This window comes from Macrobrachium nipponense, chromosome 16, assembly GCF_015104395.2.
Source record: "Macrobrachium nipponense isolate FS-2020 chromosome 16, ASM1510439v2, whole genome shotgun sequence".
NCBI classification, from domain to species: domain Eukaryota; kingdom Metazoa; phylum Arthropoda; class Malacostraca; order Decapoda; family Palaemonidae; genus Macrobrachium; species Macrobrachium nipponense.
Genome location: NC_087209.1, coordinates 78,956,876 through 78,980,378, shown reverse-complemented (window position 1 = coordinate 78,980,378; position 23,503 = coordinate 78,956,876). Strand labels below are relative to the sequence as shown.

At 34.7% G+C, this 23,503-nt stretch overlaps 1 protein-coding gene across 1 annotated transcript in view; it reads left to right on the top strand.

The window, feature by feature from the left end:
• Window positions 1-23,503, top strand: part of LOC135195841 (synaptotagmin-15-like) — a 682,485-nt gene that overhangs the window by 210,951 nt on the left and 448,031 nt on the right.

The following is a 23,503-nucleotide window of genomic DNA, read 5'->3' as shown; positions in this document are numbered from 1 at the left end:
TCCTTCTCTATCTTTCAAATAGCGGCTTTTTCAGTACTACTTAAACAGGCTAGTAGAGCACCTATGGAGGGTCAAGATCAGTGTATGTTTTCATATTTCAATTCCTGCAGATAAACTATATCATAGTCATCAAAGAGTCATTAACGGTTTCTCTGTCTGTCTGTCTGTCTGTCACTCGTGTCTGTCTGTCGTCTCTCTCTCTCTACCTCTCATAATAATAATAATAATAATAATAATAATAATAATAATAATAATAATAATAATAATAATAATAATAATAATCTTGTTTACTAACATAACTTCCTTGGTAAAGTTTTGTTCTGGTTCCCGGAAACTCCCGTGTTACCGCCCATCATAATTATCCAATTACCGTCCATTTTTAATTCGTTTTAATAATTTTGTTGGCGTTGAGACAGGGAGATATAATTCCTGAAACTAGTTCAGTTGGGCACAAGAAATATTTACAAGGAGGTATTCCAACGGTACGTAACTGCAGAATTCTTCATAATTATATAAATATATATATTATATATATATATATATATATATATATATATATATATATATATATATTTCTTTCCCACAAAGCAGAATTATACCTCCAAACTGATGGTGTTGACATGGGTCTCCCCCCCCCACCCCCAGGGCGTTCTTATGGCGAGCACATACATGGCTGATTTAGAGGACACTGTTTTTAATAATTACGAGTTATGTTAACTGCATCATTGATATTTTCATAGCAACAAACAGCCGACAATATATCCAGACTTTCAAAGACGTCTTTACAGAACACAGCATAGACCAAAGACTTCCATTTCTAGATGTACTGTAGAAGATTCACATCAACCGTGCATTTGATGTCTAGGCCAGTCCCTTACGATGTTCCTGATTGGCTGTTGACGAGCCAATGGCAGGGCTGGAAACTCTCGGTCTCTCTGGAGAGTTCACATGGGTAGGATCTATGTTCCACCTCTCCTGAGGGATACGTCTTTCAAAAGTATTCCTCAGGAGAGAAGAAACATACGTCCTGCCTATTTGAACTCTCGAGAGAGACTGAGTTTCCAGCCCTGTCATTGGCTTAACAACAGCCACTCGGGACCGTCGTCAGGGACTGGCCTAGACATCAAATGCACGGTTGATGTGAAACTACTATAGTAAACAGCAAAACAAATATAACATACAGGTACACAGAAAGGCTAGAAACATTGGACGTAGCATGAACGGGAGAGGTGAGTGATGCTCAGAGGCCTCTAAACGGTCGGGGATCCGTTCATATGTACGACGAGCCTTTACCCACTGTATAACGTGGAAGAGGACACACCTGGAACTAGACAGAACACAAATAGTTCCACGTTGGCCGAGTGCATTTCGCGCTCGGCTACCATTCCGGTGGTCCGAAGTTCGAATCTTGGCTCGGCAAACGCGGAATCAGAGGAATTTATTTCTGGTGATAGAAATTCATTTCTCGATACAATGTGGTTCGGATCCCACAATAAGCTGTAGGTCCCGTTGCTAGGTAACCAATTGGTTCCTAGTCAAGTAACAATATATCTAATCCTTCGGGTCTGCCCTAGGAGAGCTGTTAATCAGCTCAGTGGTCTGGTAAAACTAAGATATACTTATCTTTTTAGACAGAACACAACAGCTACTCACAAACTACCGATTTGAAGACAATATGATGCAATGAGAAATATGCAAGTTTTTTGACCGATGATACAAGCAAGACGACCAGAACACGACCAGAGAACAGGACAGCAGATAACAATATACTACCAAACCAAATTTAACAACGAATATAACAATAGGAGAAACAACGTTAAGAAGATTATTTATAAGACTGTCAAGCCACGAGGCGCCCCCGACCGACATAAACATATATAGGTGCATAGCAAACCAAACCTATACCTGCATTACTTGTAATGCAAAATAGCGCATGCGCACCCACACCTGAGGAGATGACTACCAATGTGGTTTATGAATTCACTTGCCCCGAGGTGGAATGCAGTCCTTCTTCAAGAGATGGCTACATTGACCGAACATCTACGAGTATCAGACGAAGATTACTTGCCCGCAATAACACAGGAGCCAACTTCCAATATTAAACAGACAAACACGGCAGACAGGAAACCGTTGTTACAAGAGTTGAGAAAAAGCCACAAGCAAACAAACAGAAGGTGACCGAGAAAAGGGATCCAAGATCAAGGTCAACATCGCCGAGTCGAGCCACGCCATCCACCACACACACAAAGAAATCAATAACTTTATTAGGGATATAAGATGTAGAAGGAGAAGGTAGAACCGATACTGTAACACAGTTTTACCATGCAATAACATATGTAAATATTAAGTAAACAACTAACCACCCCATTGTAAATTGTAAACAAAATATTCTAACCGAGAGATATGGCAGCCCCGCTCATCCCCGCCCCATACCAATCCTGCCGGTATAAATAGTTTTGGGGACGCCTGTATGTATTAGTTCTTGGTTTGAAAAAGCCCGAGGTAAGGCGAAACAGACCGTAGCAATAAATGGAAAACCCATCATGAATCTGCGTATTTATCCAGAACTTTGAATTATAATTATATTGAAAGAAGAAGAAAGGAAATAATATAAAAAAAAATGTCTGCATCAAAGAAGCCAGGCCAAAAGGTTAAAGCCAACGAAATTTGTGAGAGAAACTCGGCCCGAGCACACACACACATATATATACTATAATATATATATATATATATATATCTATATATATATATATATATATATATATATATATATGTATATATATATATATATATATATATATATATATATATATATATATATATATATATATATAGATTATATGTATATATATATATAATATATATATATATATATATATATATATATATATATATATATATATATATATATATATATATATATATATATATATATATATATATATATGTGTGTGTGTGTGTGTGTTGTGTGTGTGTGTGTGTGTGTATGTGTCTCGGGCAGAGTTTCACAAATTTCGTTGGCTTTAACCTTTGTGGTGGCCTTGGCTTCTTGATGCAGACTTTTGTTATTTTATATTTCTTTCTTCTGCTTTTGAAAAACAATTAAATATATATTACTAAAAGAACCTAATTCAAACTGGATGGTGTCTAGCGGAGTTGTTTATTCCAAAAAAAGTTACGAGCTTTTGAAGGAGAACCAATCCTCATTATCAAGTATTCATATATAGATTATATATATATATATATATATATATATATATATATATATATATATATATATATATATATATATATATATATATATATATGATATATATATTACACACACACACACATATATATATATATATATATATACACACACACCATATATATATATGTATATATATATATAAATATATATTATATATATATATATATATATATCTATATATATATATATCTATATATATCTATATATATATTATATATATATATTATATATATTATATATATATATATAGGTTGAAGAGGTAAAGGCACATGTCTTTCACAGGTATCGTTTATTACACCAACGTTTCACATTACATGATGCATCATCAAAGCTGGGAAATTAATATTAAGAATACTAAACTCACTCACATAAAAAATCTAAAAAAGCACATATTTTGACATTTACAAATACAAATTAAAGCGAGAACTCGAAAGGAACACCTACCAAGGTAATAGTTTAAAAAGTGAATAAAAGGGCAGAGAAAAATTAACATAAGAAGATGACTAGACAGAACATGGGAGAGTAAACAACAGGCAGTTTATGCTATAAACAGTTGTGTGGACCGACGATTGGGGTATTTATTTAGTGTTAGGTACATTGGTCTTTATAAGAAGGGACTCCAGCACCATCAACTCGTCGTCTCTACTTGCTGATCCAATAATCTTAAAATCATTGATGTCCAAGCGGGCACCACAAATCTGACAGTGATTCCGAATATTAGATGATTCGTGATTGGATAATCTGCATCCTGTCCTAAAGCTGACACCTTGATGGGAGCAGAAACGGACCCTGAGAAGCCTCCGTACACGAACGTAGTTCCCAGACTACATGACCCGTACTGGGACAGGTATATTTATAAACAATGTTGGATGTCAAGGAAGGCTCAGCCTGTCCTTCACTCTGAAAAAAGAACGTATACTTAGAGGATTTCGTTGGATCAACTTCAAATTAACTGCTGGCAATTCATTATGAATTAAATTCCTGAATTTCTTTTTAAAGCTTTTATCGTGAAGGAAAGGGAACTTAGCATAAATACATAATTTTGGAGCGGTATATATGGGAATAGGCGGTTTCATTTTAGTGGTTAGGAGCTTATTAAGGACTCTATGGAAACAGTGGGATGGAAAAACAATTATTGACGGAAGAAATTTGCCAAAAAACTCCACTTCTTTATGAAAAGCTGACCCAGGTGGAAGTCAGAGGCGTATGCCCGTGTGGAGGTTAGGGTAGAGAGAGAATTCAACTTGAAATTTAAATTGCATGAACTATAAAAAGTTGGTGCCCAACCCTGTAAAAGTATTTTTCCTATGAATACTGGTTTGAAACCCAGCATCTTCCCTAGTGACACGTACATCGAGAAATGATAGAGTTGTGAGTTTCTTTCTCTACTAAAAAATTTATATTGGGGTGTTGAGCAATAATGAATTCTAAAAAGGAGTCAGCGTTAAAATCGTGTTTAAACAAGGCAAAGGTGTCGTCTACATATCTTCTTATAAAATAATGGGTGAAAACTAAGGGGAGCAATTGTCAAATACTGTCTCCTCCAGGGAGTTCATGAAAATATTGGCGAAGGTAGGGCCTAAAGGGCTTCCCATTGCCACCCCTCCCCGTCCACCTGTCTGAACAAGAATCATTAAAAAAAAAAAGACTGTGTCCCGCACGGCCAATTCTAAAATTTGCTTAAATAAGTGTCTATTAAAACCGTTAAAAAGGAATCAGGTAATGGAAAAAGTTTGTTTAGTATAATCCGATCGCTCCTCAACAGGAACATTAAATTAATGAACAGGGAGGGACTCTACGTCGCAACGGACGATAAAAAGGTCGGAGTCCTGTATTAGGATATCCTCCTTGAAATCAGCAGCGCTTTTCAACGTTGTAAGCATTATTGGTGAGCGGTTCCAACAATGGAACCAGATACTTAGCAAGTTTATAATTGGGCGTGTTTGATGTACGAGGAGGCTTCTCAGGGTCCGTTTCTGCTCCCATCAAGGTGTCAGCTTTAGGACAGGATGCAGATTGTCCAATCCCGAATCATCTAATATTCGGAATCACTGTCAGATTTGTGGTGCCCGCTTGGACATCAATGATTTTAAGATTATTGGATCAGCAAGTAGAGACGACGAGTTGATGGTGCTGGAGTCCCTTCTTATAAAGACCATGTACCAACACTAAACACCCAATCGTCGTCCACAAAACTGTTTTTAGCATAACTGCCTGTTCCACGCAACTGCTTTTAGCATAACTGCCTGTTTGTTTACTCTCCACGTTCTGTTTAGTCATCTTCTTATGTTAATTTTCTCTGCCTTTTTAGTCACTTTTTAACTCTTACCTTGGTAGGTGTTCCTTTCTTTCAGTTCTCGTTTTAATTTGTAGTTTGTAAAATGTCAAATATCTGTTGTGCTTTTTCAGATTTTATATGAGTGAGTGATGTTTAGTATTCTTAATATATAATTTCCAGCCTTGATGATGCATCATGTGATGTGAAACGTCGGTGTAATAAACGATACCTGTGAAAGACATGCCTTTACCTCTTCAACCTGGATGTTAGTCGGGTCTGCTACCCCTATGATTCCTTCTATCTATATATATATATATATATATATATATATATATATATATATATATATATATATATATATATATATATATTAGGGGCTTGTGCCTTGTATGATAAGGCGCCCTATGAGGTAATGTTAGACTTGCGATAATCTATACGCTAAGTCGGTTGGTATTGCACTTCCATCTTCAATGGAGTGTCTGGGGTTTTGTAGATCACTTACGAAGTCGGTATTATCTTTACGACGATGTGTTAAACTCATGGTTCGGTGAGGTTCTTGTAGAAAACACGAAATATAAAATATATATATTCTTGAAGTTTTACATGCTGAAGATCAGATATGATTGTACAAGTCTTCTATGACGATAGCTTTGATCGCTTCTGCCAATGATTGAATGGCTAATCCTATTCCTCTACATGATAAAGCTTAGGTAAAGAGGTACAGGTTCTTTCTAATGACGATCGCTAACTCTGTTCTGCCTGTCTACCATCTCTGTTACAAGTTATGAAGGAACAGACAGTAGTTCGAACATATGAACATACTATCAGATGACATAGTTATTCATACGAACACACAATCAAAATGAGACACGCTACAGATCACGTAGGCGGTAGTTGTCTCAAGCAGGGAGCTTGACTAATGTTTATAAACAATGAATGACTACAGGTGACGACATGTCAACTTAGCCTACATACTTATTGTATACGTCATCTTTAGCGTCTCTAGTCTGATCACATTCCTGCAAGCAATCTTTTATATATATGGACTAACATTCCATATTTTTATTATGTAAACACTTACATTAGCTCGGTCAGCTACCAAAACCAACTACTGAATATTACTCAAACTTGACTTGCATTTGACTTATAGGAGTGTGATACAGACACTAGTGTGAATATATATATATATATATATATATATATATATATATATATATAATATATATATATATATATATATATATAATGTAAATAAAAATTCATGGTGTACATGATTGATTCAAGTAATAAAATATAAAACAATGATATTGGTAAATAATAGTGATCACGTTGGATATATAATGATACAGTTTTTTCACTTCATCTCTTTAAGATACTTATGCTACAGAAAATACTAATGTACTCTGATAATTGCATAGAATGAAGATTAACATGATAAAAATCATATTTTAACTGATAAAAAATTTCATATATGAATTGATAAAATTATTAATGTTTATGCTGATTGATTCGTTGATTTTTTATGCTAAATGTTATATATCTGATTCATTAATTCATATACTAACTCATATAATAACTGCAGATTTGTTTATACATATGTATATGGATTCATATAATTATGATTAATATATGATGCACTTTAAATAGATTCCTACTGCGTACACGCAAAGATATATTTAGATTCTGTTATTTATGATATTTATATAAGAGAGTTCCTATGCTTACACGCAAAGATATTTCGACTCTGTTATTTGATTCAATGTCTTATCGGAATTATGATACTTTAATATATAGGATACATGATACTTTATATATAGGATACATGACCGAGGTTATACTTACTTCACTTTTAACTAGCGTTCCGAACAACTTTTCGTCCAGTTACACAGTTCCAGACAACCACCTTTAGCCAAATGAAACGGCATTTTTCAATGGTTAAAACAAGGGGAAAATTTGCCTGGGCGGGTCCAACGTTCTATTTTGCGCTCATACTTATTCTCTGCATCCTAAGCTACACGATTACGTTCGCGATGAAAAAAACATCCCCAGCACGAGTCCTTCGCCAGCAAAGTAGAGTTGAATATCCTTCGGGTCGAATTGTCGGAAGTATGGGTCCCATTCGTAGTCGATTCCGACAGCCGCCGGAGCATTCCGCATTAAAACGAGATTAACGACGAGATACCGGTGTCGGTCCCGAAGAAGTCCATGAAATTTCCTTTCACTTGTGGGGAGGCGGTTGTTACTTGACTGTAGTCGTCCGCTGCGACGAACGATTTTTTGAAGTTGCGATGTTGAAACTCTCGTACTGCAGGATACTGTAACCAGGTTCCATTAATCAGCCTGCAAGTGAAATTATACTTGTCACAAGGCAAAGTAAATTCAGACGACATCCAAATACAGGGGAGGGAAGAGAGCCATTTAGACCAGACTTAACCCCACATGAATTCGCTGATATTTTGGAATTCAAAGAGTCCGCTGTACAAACTTTTTTATCCATGGCATTAACAATGAGTGAACCTATCCAGGTCTATGATGACTGTAAAAATATCCATAATTATAAAAATATATAGATATCATTACGAATCTCAAAGAAAATCGATATTACTGGTAGTAAGTTACTAGACAAAGAAGTGGAAAACGGAGCTAATTGTAAGATTGCCAGGCAACATAAGAGTCAAAGAGAAGATTAATCATGATTCTGTATTTCTCTATGCTAACTAAAATTAAGTTGTGATAAAATCTGATCCTATGTGCCCTAACAAAAGTTTTCATATCCAATTTTCTCGCGCACATCCTCTGATGTTAACTTTTAAAACATTATTAATAGGTAGGAGATGCAACGAAAAACCCCACTATGTAACTAATTACTATAAACTTTGGGTTTTTTCAAGAAAATGTGGACATTTTCCCATGAATGTGATTTACCTTGATTGTAATAATCTAATGTTGCAAGTAAATAATCCATATCCATATCGTGATACTTCTAAATGTTTTTGCCGAGGTTCAGAAAAAATTAATTCATTTTGATGTTATAGAAATTCCTATTTCCTTATTTTGTTTATTAATTTTAAAATGATTGCAAGTTGTGCATTGCGCATACCGATAGACACTTGTACCTAACGTCTGCCATTGCCCACATGAGAAGTTCGGGCTAAGCATTCCTTTTTCTCCAGTCAATCTGTTTTGCAAGCAGAGACGACACACAGATGAAGCCTGTGTAAGCGATTATTGAGGTTTAAAAAGGAACAATGCTGATACGGCAATGATGACGTCGTCACTTGGCAGGAGATTGCTTCTAGCCAGCTAAGAGTTACGTTTACTTGCTGTAATAAATACGACTTTAGGATAAATTTATTATCTTTTAATACTCGACCCACACGAAAAGAATATCTGAAAAAAAACAGTACCAAAATTGAACAATATATTAGTTTCATGTTGGAATCTGCATAATTATGGGTAATTAAATATTCCTTATTGAAAAAAACTAATGAAAAAGGTTTTTTCCATACAAATTTTATTAGCCCTGTATAAGATTCATATAGGATTATTTCATAGATAACAGTTTTCACTTCTAGACTTCCTGACTTTAAAATCTCTTTTATTTTATTTTTATTTATTTATTTATTATTATTTATTTATTTATTTATTTATTTAATTTTTTTTTGTTTTTTTTTTTCATTGACTACGAATATAAATCACCAGGGACAGACAATATGTCAGTAGATTTTGGATATGTGTTTGAACTTTTAGCTTATTTGTCATTATAAAGCGTTAAGTTAGAGTTCAAATCTTTACGCATATATATTTGGATATTGATTCTCATGGTTACGTTTTGCTTATTGATTTTATCGTGATTCCTTTTTTATTATAATTTGTAACCCTTCCGACTTCTTACGGAGTGTATTATATTGACTCCACTTGTATCCATATTTATCTTATTTTTTTTTTTTTATTATTTATTTATTTTATTTATATATATATCATATTTTGATAAATTAATGGTTGGCTTGAATATGTGGAAAAGTGTTTCTAGCGGCGTACCGTATAAGGCTACTTGCGGCATCAATTCTATAGATACAAGATATAAATGATAAAGTATTTAAAAACCGCGAGAACCGCTATAATCCAGTTCGGCGGATCCAATATCACGAGTTGTAACTCGTAAGACATTGACACTTCCTAATTTCCCAAATTATCCTTTATTCTACCAAACCGATTGACTCTGGGTGATAAAATAGATTATTGGTTTTCCTTAATGGAAAGGAATTCACATACACACCGCGTTATGGAGATTATTATTGATTTACACCACCCGAGTCAGATTATCATGTGTTGAATTCCATGTTTACTGATTTAGCACTCATAAATATTCCTAACGCACTCAATTGGCGGTGTTTGTTTTTAGTGCTATTAATTCTATATAACGTGTCAAGGAACTATTGACACTAAGAAGTGTTTATTCCTCTGTCAGACTCGTAATTCTGTTAATAATTCTACGTATATTCTTTCAAGGATTGATTTGGCACAGGATAGCCCTTAAACTGACAGGTGTCTTAGTGTATCCCTTGTTTTCATGACACGTGTTACAATTAGTTATGTGCTTTTTTATATCTGTAAGCATTGTAGGCCAGTAAAACAGTGATTTGGCTTTCTGTGACATAGGAGGGAACCCTGATGACGGAATGCAACCAGTTTATGACGATTGGTATGAAAGAGATTAGTTACTACTAACCTGGTCGTTAGTCATCTGCTGTGTTCTTTCGGTTTTTCCTCGTCACGGACCTACATATAATATTACATTTGATTACATTATTCTGATACACATACTTTAAATATACTTTTGCTTTAGGGTTTCTGCCTCGAAGGTTTATTGTTTTTTGTTTTTAGCCGCTGACCCTGTTTTCCGTTTCGAAGTGTTTATTGTTTGGTGTTTATTGTTTTGCTTATCGCTGTTGACACTTGCTTTGTTCAGTTTGTAACAGTTCTGCTCTCCGACCCAGATGTTCAATGCTCGCGATCTCTTGGGTTAAGGAATTTTCTTGTTTAGATACGGTTTTAAAACAATAGGCACGGATGTTTCTATATCTTTTAGTCCAATTAATGGTTCTATGCAGTATGGTGCGGGATTGCGGGATAATGCGTCAGCTATGATAATTGCTTTCCCAGGTAGATATCTTATCTTGGCTCCAAAGACCTGAATGATCATTTGTCACCGAGTTCCCTTTGGACTGTGATTAAAGCCTTTGAAAAAACTCGGTAAAGGACTCATGTTCAGTAAGGACTTTATCAGGATAGCTATAGATTATGAACTTAAAATGTACTAGTGAGTTTAAAGATACCTAGCCCTTCCTTGCCTATTACTGCATATTTACTTTCAGAGGGCTTTAGTTTACGTGAATAAAAAGCTATAGGAAAGAACTGGTTATTCATATTGCTGAAGTAGTATCCCTCTTACCCCTTGGTCTGAGGCGTATGTTGCAATAAAAAAAAAAATTCCTTATTTAAATCAGGGATTTTTTAAGTTAGGTAAGCTGCATTATTCCGCTTTTAAGATATCGAACGCCTGTTGATGCTTTTTAGACCATAATCCATCTACGCTCTTCTTCGTAAGATCTGTTAAAGGAGCTGTCATGATTGAAGAGTTACATATTTGCATACGATTGTAATACCCACTACAGCGCAAAAGTGCTGTATCCCCTTTTTACGTTAATAAGTACCGGAAAGTTATGAATAGCCGACACCTTACCATGGACTACTTTTAAGACCTTGACTAGACACATAAACCCATAGATAAGCATGTTCGGTTTTTAAAAACTCACATTTTTATTTAGATATTTTACTCTGAGATTTTTATTTGTCTTTGTCTCTGTAGCACTAGCTCTAACTTTATGTGAATGTACTTCTAAGGTATTAGAAAAGATTACAAGATCAACCATATAACATGTAGGGTATCCCCTAAAAGTCTCCAAACATATATTGTAATTGGGGTGCAACGTAAGCCGGAGGCATACGTAAAAATTGATAATGTCCCCTGAGTGTGCTGAAAACGGTATATGAGGTACAATCACTTAGGTAATGGTATCTGGTAAAAGCATTTAAGTAAGTCCAAGTTGGTGAAAAAAAAAATTTATTCTAACCTAACAGAGATAAGATGTCGTCGGTACATGGCACTGGAAACTATCGGGAGTCGTTTCCTTGTTTAAAGCGTCAGAAATCTACGCAGATACGCCAAGTCCGATCTTTTATGGCATGACATTTGAGGAAAAACTTATATGGGCTTATTTGATTTCCTAATGACTCCTATTACTAACATTTTTCAACTTCGTCATTTATCTCTATTTTGAAATTTCATTGAGAATCTATACGAAGGTACGTAAATAGCTTTATGTTTGTCCTTAGACCGTATTTTGTGTTAAATTACATCCGTTTTTTTTTCCCAGAGATCACTCCGCTAGTGTAGAAACTTAACCTTCCTGGTATTCAGGTAAAAGATAAAATTCTGCTGAATCACCTCTGCTTGAATGACTTTACGGACATTACTTTAGATAGATTATCAGAGAGATTCATCTACGACTGGTTGGCGGGATGAAATTAGCAACAATAAAAGAAATGCGATATTTGATATGTATAGGTTTTTGTGGATTACTATATTAACTTGTTTGCAGCGAGTCAACCGTGTCTAGGGCTTTGTTCGCGGAAATCGTTATATTTCAGAGTGTCGGGAAGGATTCTTAAAAATTTCATTTCCCAGCAAAGTCTTCTTACACGCACTAAGACATTCGAGGGTGCATGCTTCTCGAGATTTTTGCGTGCAAAGTGCGACTGCGGTTGTGGGAGAATTCTGTTGGGTCATTTGAACATTTTTACTGATTTATGACAATGTATAGTTCCTCTATATAAGTTATTATTTGATTAACTGTCTCTTTTTGTTCAAACGGATTTTTAATATGTTTGAAGGTTTATAGGATTTTCCTTTGATAAACACGCCTTTATTGCAGGATGTAAGATAATTTTTTTTTGTATACCCCTAGATGAATCTTACAATTACGCTAGATACAGATCAATGTTTTTTATAACATAGAGGTATCTGTAAGCGCTCGCTTATCCGGACTTCTCATTAGGGAAGTTCGAACAACAGACAGTGAGTCCGTAAATACAGGATATTACGTTTACTAAGAAATAAAACAAGATATTCTCATTTTTACGGCGCGTACAGTTGGGCTTAATCCACCAGTATTTATTATAACTTAATGTATTAAATTAAACGAAAACCTGCTCTGATTACTTTATACGGTCGTGTGTTTCATAGGAAAAAATCCTTTTTAATTCAAAAAGATATCGGCATGTATGAACCAACATCGCTTTTTCCCACTCTGCTAGAGTCGCTTATTGTGTGGAATTTGCTATGCTTTGAACACTTTGGCAGATTTAACTAACCTGACCGCTTGACTAGGTGACACAGTCACCGAGTTTGCTTGTTTGATTCTGAACGGGTCTACTGTTTCTATTTCTTTTTGTAATAATCTAGATCCTTCTCTTTATTACCATCGGCAACGTATTGTGTGTTTTAGCATTATGTTGCTGGTTAGTATAAAGCAATGAATGACGAACTATTAGGAACTGAGCGATTACTAATAAGAAAAAGTTATCACTACTGCATCAATATTAACAGTTTGTACTTTCATTCTTTGCTAAAATTTGAAATAGTGAGGGATCCTGGTCAGCGCATTTAGCCTGATGAAAGTTTTTACAGACATGTTATTCCTTGCAATCCAGCCATATTTTAAAAGTTAAGTTGAGTCATTGAGGTTCGATATTTATATAACTCAAAAAACTCAAGGCTAAAACTGTGGATCGGGACTTTGCAAAGGAGCATTTATTGTCATGACCCGAAATAGTGTTACCTCTAATTTATCTAGATTTGTATGGGTGTTCCACTTGTTTTTGTGTGTTTTCTAATCACTATGGTGCCTAACGACCCTATCCATGCATCTGTATAAATACAGACGTCCACTGCGTAAACGCATATTCACTGTTTAATATGATTTGTTACGTAAGGGATTAATAATCACCCAAAATGATAAAATTAACATAGTATATGATTATGATATTTTCAGTAGAACTTCTGGAAACAGACACTCAAAGATAAAAAACTCGCAGTAGCGAAATCTCAATGATGTAGATAATTTCTGTAAAAAAGTAAGATTAAGAATGTCTCGTAACTTCAGCCACAGGAATAACGAAATTCGACCTGCAAAGGAAACACTCAAAGTTACTCCAAATGAATAAAAAATTGTACTTAGCTTGCTTTTGTGGGAAGTCACGGTGTTCCGATAACGACACACGGCCTTGGTCCTCCTTCTCTATTTAGCGGATGACCTGGTTTGGCTTCAGTTTCCCCCTGTGCGCGTTGTTTCGATGATTCGAGCCCTTGAAAGATCCGATGCTGCAGACGCGTTCGGTTTGTTTTCTTGGAGTGCCGGAAACGCTCACTAACGATGTTTTCTTGAATGATTCTAATGAGAGACGAAGCTTGCGTTGTCGTAGGAAAAGACGTCGGTTTTGTTTCTTGAAGTTATTCACTTAACGATGATACTAAGTTGTTGAACAATCTGTTGCTTTTCGTCGTCGTTGAAGAGTTCTTATTGTTTTCTGAAGTCGCTCACTAACGATGATACTAGGTTGCTTGAAGAATCTGCTGCTTCCGTCGTCGTTGACTTCTTATGATACATGATTTTATTATTCTGGTTTTTCTTCGTGGGAACGTTGTAGAGTCTTCTGGTACGCTGGCCACCAATATTAGGGCTGTGCCTTGTATGATAAGGCGCCCTATGAGGTAATGTTAGACTTGCGATAATCTATACGCTAAGTCGGTTGGTATTGCACTTCCATCTTCAATGGAGTGTCTGGGTTTTTGTAGATCACTTACGAAGTCGGTATTATCTTTACGACGATGTGTTAAACTCATGGTTCGGTGAGGTTCTTGTAGAAAACACGAAATATAAAAATATATATATTCTTGAAGTTTTACATGCTGAAGATCAGATATGATTGTACAAGTCTTCTATGACGATAGCTTGATCGCTTCTGCCAATGATGATGGCTAATCCTATTCCTCTACATGATAAAGCTTAGGTAAAGAGGTACAGGTCTTCTAATGACGATCGCTAACTCTATTCTGCCTGTCTACCATCTCTGTTACAAGTTATGAAGGAACAGACAGTAGTTCGAACATATGAACATACTATCAGATGACATAGTTACATACGAACACACATCAAATGAGACACGCTACAGATCACGTAGGCGGTAGTTGTCTCAAGCAGGGAGCTTGGACTAATGTTTATAAACAATTGAATGACTACAGGTGACGGCATGTCAACTTAGCCTACATACTTATTGTATACGTCATCTTTAGCGTCTCTAGTCTGATCACATTCCTGCAAGCAATCTTTTATATATAGGACTAACATTCCATATTTTTATTATGTAAACACTTACATATATATATATATATAGAAGAATCATAGTGGTAGCAACATCCAGGTTGAAGAGGTAAAGGCATGACTTTCACAGGTATCATTCATTACACCAACGTTTCATATATTATATATATATATATATATCTATATATATATATATATATATATATATATATATATATATATATATATATATATATTATGGATATATATATCTATATTATATATATATATATATTTATATATATATATATATATATCTATATATATATATATATATATATATATATATCTATATATATAATAAATGTACGTGTGTATGAGAGAGAGAGAGATTAAACATGTGTTGTCAAGATAAAAATATATATATTTGACTTTTTTTTGGTTATTGTGAACATGTATTTATTCAACGGAACCATTTTACACAATTCCCTTCTATATTAGACGGCCCCGAAGATTAAATTTTATGTAATCTGTAACACAGAATTAAGATTTCCGAAAAGGGTTCATTATGTTTCGATGACAGACGTAACGGTTATTGACACTAACTAATTGGGACCGTTCTCAGATGTCACGGCTGTAATTATGCGGGATCGAATCTAAGGATGAATGGTGTTCCATTAATGCCCCACGTTCATTCCAGAATCTTGCTGCACTTTGACTTTTGGGCCGTCGTCAACACGTCCTGGTTGGTGTCTTTGTGATGTTATGATATGTTCGACAGAAACTCTGTAACACCATAAAAAACGATCTCAAAAGATTCTCGGTAATTTAGGATGTCTATTTTTTCATTTTTATATTATGTCTGCTAGCAACTATTCAGTTATCGTTTGCATTTCACCTTTACGTCATTATTATATTATTATTATTATTATTATTATTATTATTTTTATTATTATTATTATTATTATTATTATTATTATTATTATTATTATTATTATTATTATTATTATTTGCTGGGAGACGACCTTCATTAATACAGATTTTATAAAAAAAATAATTGTTATTTCAGCCGCGATTATTTTGTATACAAGTTTCTCTATCCTTCTTATTACTGAATCCCCAATTTGGCGTTTTAACAGCCAATTTGAGCACGGAAGAAAAGTCAGTAATAAGAAGAGTAGAGAAACTTCTATACAAAATAAATGCGGCTGAAATAGCCATTATTTTTATAAAAACCTGTATTATTATTATTATTATTATTATTATTATTATTATTATTATTATTATTATTATTATTATTATTATTATTACCTAATTTTTATGAACAGTGTTTTTTCCAAACGCTATCTTTGAAATCCCAAAAATAAATAAATAAATCAATAATAATAATAAATCAAAAAAATTACCTGAGTAATCAGAGGCACAAATGGCGGTAGTGCAAACAGGTTAACTGAAAAACACCTGGATTTTGTAAACAGTATTTCCATTTTGAATTTACTCCTCCGTTTATTCTTAATTTCTTTGTAAAAACCTTTCTGTCAAAGGAAACACTTCGTGGTATCTTGTGCAACCTTCATTAGGCCCTCAGTTCTTTCTGATCTTAGGCAAATAATAGTATCACAAAGAATACCGATAAAATTTTTCGAGATCTGTGACTTTTCATAAATTGATGTGACTATATTGTTCATAATGATCTGTTTATCAACAATAACATTTTCTCTGTCCCGTTTCACATGCCACCATGCCACTCATGATCATGCTTCTCTGTTTATATACTTGAATTCTGGCTCTAAGTACATTCTGATTTCCCAAATGCAGCGAAACCAACTGCGAGTACATTAAATTTTCACTATTCCTTATCAAGATAAACTGGGAGTCTGTGAAATCATGATTTGCATGACGGAGCAATACTATGACGTCATGTGTTTCTTCCTGCCTGTACAACTAACCAGTTATTAAGTATATGACGTAGTTTCCGTTTACAGCCACAATAACTCGAGCCAGGTACACTTACATTTTGTTCTGTGCTTTTCTCGATCTAATGTTTTCCATTTCCCAATATCATCTCACGTAAATTAGCAATTCATTTTGGTTTCAGTGCAATGGTTTTTTCGTGTTTTTTCATTGATTTTCAGTAAATAATTTGGTATGACTCATAAGGCTCAAGCCAGATAAACATTTAGCTCTCTAAAGTGATTGCTGAAGGGATAACAAATTATAGTTGCTCTCTTTGGTGCCTCTTTTCCCTCTATACACAAAAGACGACTTTGATACATAAAGAGAGGCAACAGGAAAATGAAGACTATTTTGAGTTTTCTTCTGCCTTCCATACCTTCAAAATAGCAATGAATCACAGATAAACTCATTCGCTTTTGGTTTCTTATAAGCTCTTAATTGCTTAATATCTACACAGACTTTGAATGAATACGATTCTTGAAGCCACATAGATACCACTGTCAAATATCCATGGCAGCAGAGCAGACAATAATTCTTTTTTTTTCTTTATCTTTCGTAAGGGTTGAATCTTGTCGTTGTGGTTTGGTAAATCTGAAGTTCCATTAAATTACCGTTATTTACCCATTCAGCCATATCCGAGCAAAGAAAACATCTGATCCTTTCGACATTTCTCTTGAGTCCGTGGGTAATGTCCGTTAGTCACAGGACTAAGAATTTCCAAATCTGGAATCTAATCACGTCTCTGGTTTCAGCATCTTCCAAGAAATCTGAGCATTATCTGGGCTGGTTTTCTGAAATTTTTTTATGATGCAGTCCAGTCTAGTTCTTTTGTCATTCTAATAAATAAAGATAATAATCTTCCTATGGTTGGCATTTATAGTCAGTTCTGTTATCCTAGAGCAATTCAAATACGTGATCTATACGGGGACAAAAGTAGCTAGTTTTCATGGTATTTTGGTATGGAAGGCAACAGGACCCTCTCTTAACCTTTTCTCAGAGACCTTTGGTATAAGCATCTAACACGCATCTGTCAAAGGTCCGGTTCTTTAGCTTAATTTTTTTCCTGATATACAGGGTGTCCATAAAGTCCCCCTACCATTACAAGTATTTATTGCTCAGAAACCATATAACATAGAATAATGCAGTTTTTTTTAATAAGGTGATTTGAATGTAAACTCGATGAAACGTAGAACATTCTACAAAAAACTGCATTACTCTATGTTATATGGTTTCTGAGAAATAAACACTTGTAATGGTACTGGGACTTTATGGACACTGTATAGAGGTGGAGTAGATTTCAAAATTCCTCTACCAACTATTATTTCTCTTCATTTCTACATAAATTAGCTTATATGTTATGATGAAATGTTTCGGAAAAACTTTTTAATGTTTCCTGTAATTATCATTTGTATATAAAATAAACTTTAATATATTTGCATTTTCATTCGATGGAGGGGCATGCGTCTGCAGACTTTAATTATAGCAATTTGAAATCCGACGGTAAAAAGTAACTGTAACTAAGAGAATTGATTACATAATAATCCCAATTCTACTCAAGAAATATAGACTAGCATTACTTTATTTCATTCTATTTCCATAAGGTAACAGCTGCTTCATATGATATTTTTATTCGAATTAAATTCAGCCTAGAACGAAAATACACAACGTTCCTCTCATCGCAGTAGCACAGCGTAACAAATCCTGCGGAGATTAATTAAATCCCCGTTGCCCCGTGAGGCTAAAGGGTCGTTCTACACCAAAATGTGAAATATGAAGTTATTCTAACATAAAAAACTTGGAGAGATATTTAGGTTTCCTTTTCCTCTCCCTGAATTTTCAGACCAGTCTTCCTTGAAGGTTTGGAAATGGCGTCAACTCTGCCTCTCTATAATTGGAAACCCATTGGCAGAACTCGATCCCACAAAAGGCCCGTTTTTCCTGGTGTTTTGATGTTCCAGTCATCTAAGATGTTTTCCAAAAGGATCCACTTTATTTTTTCAACTGTAGTTTGAACAAAGGCTCAAAAGAAAAGTCTCCGAGACCAAACTTTTAATTTGTTGATGAAGAAATGAATGGCAAACTTTACAAACGACAGAAGAAACGACTTTTTCTTAAAAGACAAACGAAGTGGAGGTGAGAGTTATGTTGATTAATGCTTTTTCTCCAAATTCGTAGATCCATTATCTTTCCAGGAGAAGCTTTTCAAGGAGGTGAGTAAAAACCAGCTTTCTGATATTGGCGGCTAATGAACCTTTTGAGAGCCATCAGATTCTTATTCCAGAAAAGGAAACCCATTTCAACGACGAACACAAAGTGGTTCATCTTTTGGGCCCAACGTCAGGGCTCCATTAAGTTGATAATATGATAAAATCACACGAGAGAAAACTCTCTTTCAATCAAGTAGGTAACTGACTGCGACCCTCTACTACCTTCATTTAATCACCTAAGCAACTTTTAAAAACTTTGATAAATTTAGTGCTGTTGTTTCCAACACTGATTTCGTCTTCAGTCCCGTCCACCAGTTGCCTGCTCTGCTTTAACTTCACCTCGTTCGCATCCATCATGCAAGAGGAAGTCAACTGGGCCAACCATTTGGCAGTCTTAAGATGTAGCTCAGTGTCGTAGTTAAAAATATGTCTTTAGTAAGATATGGGGGAGACATGACGCGTTCAAAAATTTGTAAAATAAATAAATAAATAAATAATAATAATAAAAAAGGCGACGCTACTCGACAAGCGAAAATATTGGTCTTGGGAACAGATGCTCACGGCATGGACGTCTGCGTCGGAAAGTCTCTGAGAATGACTTGGCTATAACTTCAGAGTCTAAGGAAAGATTGCAAGGAATAAATCCGGTTTTGAAACAAAAGATTCCCGATAGAGAGAGAGAGAGAGAGAGAGAGAGAGAGAGAGAGAGAGAGAGAGATTTCACTTTCCTTCGTGGCTTAGACCTTTATTTATGGAATTTATCGTTCCAAACTTTCGTGATTCAGCTATACATACACACATACATGCAGGCATACATACATACATATATATGTTTATATATATATATATATATATATATATATATATATATATATACATATATACAGAGATAGAGAGAGAGAGAGAGAGAGAGAGAGAGAGAGAGAGAGAGAGAGAGAGAGAGAGAGATTAGACTAAATCAAAACAGGATCATTGTAAAACTAAAGGTGACTATTTTTACTTAACTTCAACCATGATAAACAATTTGATGACTGATATTTGAAGAGACTAAACACATATTTTCTGCAGGTTTGTGTGAATTAAGAATCTGGTTTTATTTAGATACAATTATCAACTGCCATAAGCTTCCTCCGAACAGCAGGTTTTATTACTTTAAGGTTTGAGATAAGTATAGTCGCTTAATGTTTTTTTCCTTGCAGTTAAAAAAAACCATATTAATGTTTGATCTTCATTTATTACAGTTTCCTTTTCTCAACGGGACACGCAAATTTGGTAGCTGTCGCCAAAGGAAAATCGATAGGCTAGAATACATGAAATATTTTATGTACTTGTAACAGGAAAACGGTAGGAGAAGAATAGTCCCAACGCCTCATTCGAGAACCGCCACATGAGTGCACCAAAAATATTTTTGTTGCTTTCCCGCTAATTTAGAGAATTCCGTGGCTATTGTTGAGATTGGTCTTTTCTTGAAGACTATATGCTTGTCAGGATATAATAATAATAATAATCTTACTATAATGGGCGTAAACGCGAATATTTCAGCTCTGACACAATAGAAGATGAAAATGATCATCAATATCCCCAAGATTTTTTGAATAACTTAAATCTATCGGGACTGCCAGTGCACAAATAACGTTGAAGAAGTACTGCCCAGTAATGTTGCTTCGGAATTTCGATCCTGCCAATGGACATTGCAACGGAACGAGGTACACCGTTATGGAGCTAAACTCCCACGTCATCAAAGCAGTGATAACAACGGGCCCTCACACCGGCAAACGTCTGTTCATCCCTGGATTCCTCTGATGCCTTCAGAAAACCAGTTTTCCGTTCCAGTTTACGGCACAGGCAGTTTCCCATCAACCTGGCCTTCACTGCAAACCAGTCGCAGGGCCAGACTTTGGATTGTGTTGGAGTATTTCTGCCGTCACCCATGTTCACGCATGGCCAACTGTATGTGGCGATGATCAGAGCAACTGACTCTGCCAACTTGTTAAATTAAGTTGTGGACAAACTGATAAATGTGTACAAAGAGGCTCTGTAGTAGGTATGTATAAAAATCGCCCTTATTTTGATATTGCTGAACAAATAGTACATATAAATTTTTCACTTCTGCACCCGTATTTATCACCCATCGTAGATGGGTCAGTTTGCTAGTAATAATAATAAAATAATAATAATAATATAATAATAATAATAATAATAATAATAATAATATAATAATAATAATAATAATAATAATAATAACTAATAATAATAAACCACATAGTAAGCGAATGTCCCGGCACATGCACAAAACCAGTAAAAAAAAAAAAAAAAAAAGCATGATTCAGTGGCAAAAAGCCCTCCACTGGAGCCTGTGCAAGAAACACCTGAATGAATGATAGAAACGATCAGGCAAAGATCCTCTGGGGCTAGGAATCAGACAGATCGGTGACACGTGTCAATAGACCTGACGTGACACTGATTGACAAAACCAAGAAGAAAATATCACTCATGGATGTCACAATACCATGGAACATCAGAGTAGAGTGAAAAGAAAGAGAACAAATTGATAAGTATCAAGACCAGAAAATAGAAATAAGAGGATATGGGTTATGCCATTGGAAATTGTACCCATAATCACTGGAACACTAGGCACGATCCCAAGATCCCTGAAAAGGAACCCGGAAAAAACTAGAGCTGCTGAAGTAGCTCCAGGACTCATGCAGAAGAGCGTTCTCCTAGAAACAGCGCACATAGTAGGAAAAGTTATGGACTCCTAAGGAGGCAGGATGCAACCCGGAACCCCACACTATAAAAACCACCCTGTCGAGTATGATGACTTTGAAGAAAAAAAAAAACAAAAAATAATAACCCCACACCTATAAATACCACCCAGTCGAATTGGAGGACTGCGATAGACCAAAAAATAGATAATAATAATAATAATAATAATAATAATAATAATAATAATAATAATAATAATATAATAATAATAATAATAATAATAATAATTATTATTATTGTGTACGCTGGAAACAGACCTTCTTTCAAACAAGTTTTATTGAAATAATGGCAGAATCACAGAATTGATTTTGTACAATATTCTTTCAATTCTCCTTATGATAGACCCCTGACGACTACGGCCTGTTCCCGACCTACGAAACCCACCTGTATACCTGTTGACGACCCCAGCCTGTCCCTGATAACCAGTTTTGCTTTTTGATAACACCAGCCCGCCCGAAATTTCCGTTGACGACCTACAGCACGATGAACATTGGACAGCTGCTTTATAATACCAGCGTGCCAGAAAGAAAAATCATAAGGAGAATTGAAAGAATATTGTACAAAATCAATTCTGTGAATTCTGCCATTATTTTCAATAAAATTATTATTATTATTATTATTATTATTATTATTATTTTATTATTATTATTATTACGGCTAAGTTAACAAGTGTCAAAAACACTTACAAATTCCAGTCACGTTAGATAATACAATGATCATACCATATGGCGTTGTTATGACAGAAACGACTCAATAATATTGTGAATAATGACCATTAGTAGAAAAAACCTTTCTTCTAGTTGATGCCGATAAGTAACATAAGATTGAATACGTAGATTTTAATGATGTGGAAACTCTTCATTATTTTAAAATGGTCGTTATTTTCGCATGATGATAAACTCTTTTTCTTCTGCCGATAAACTTCCAAAAGCCAAAGACATCGGGGTAATCCTCAGTTTAAGGTTCAAATTCACTGCTCCCCTATGTGTGTGTGTGTGTTTAAGTTATCTTTCTTATTTTCAGTTACTTCTTTCGACAGATCTGCAAACAGAAGTACACATGCTAAAAAATGAGCAGTATACATATATGCACATACACACACACACACACACACACACACACACACACACATATATATATATATTATATATATATATATATATATAGAGAGAGAGAGAGAGAGAGAGAGAGAGAGAGAGAGAGTATGATATATATATATATATATATATATATATATATATATATATATATATATATATATATCTATATCTATATCTATATCATATATATATTAATATATATATATATATATATATATATATATTATATATATATATATATATATATATATATCTGATTACAGAAGTAGACATTATTAAAAAGAAAACCAACCAGGGAAATAAAGTTCTTCACCTCACGCGAATAGTGTACTATGACCTCAAGTGTTTGTGGAGTGATCGCTTAGGAACCGGAAACCATACTTGCCACGGGCTCTTGCTCTCCAGCCGCAACTTCTTGATAAACCTGAGCAAAATATGAGCAGTTTATTTCTTACAGAAACAAGATTTACTTTAATTTTTACTTTTCATCAAATTCTATGAGTCCGTATCCTCTAAGA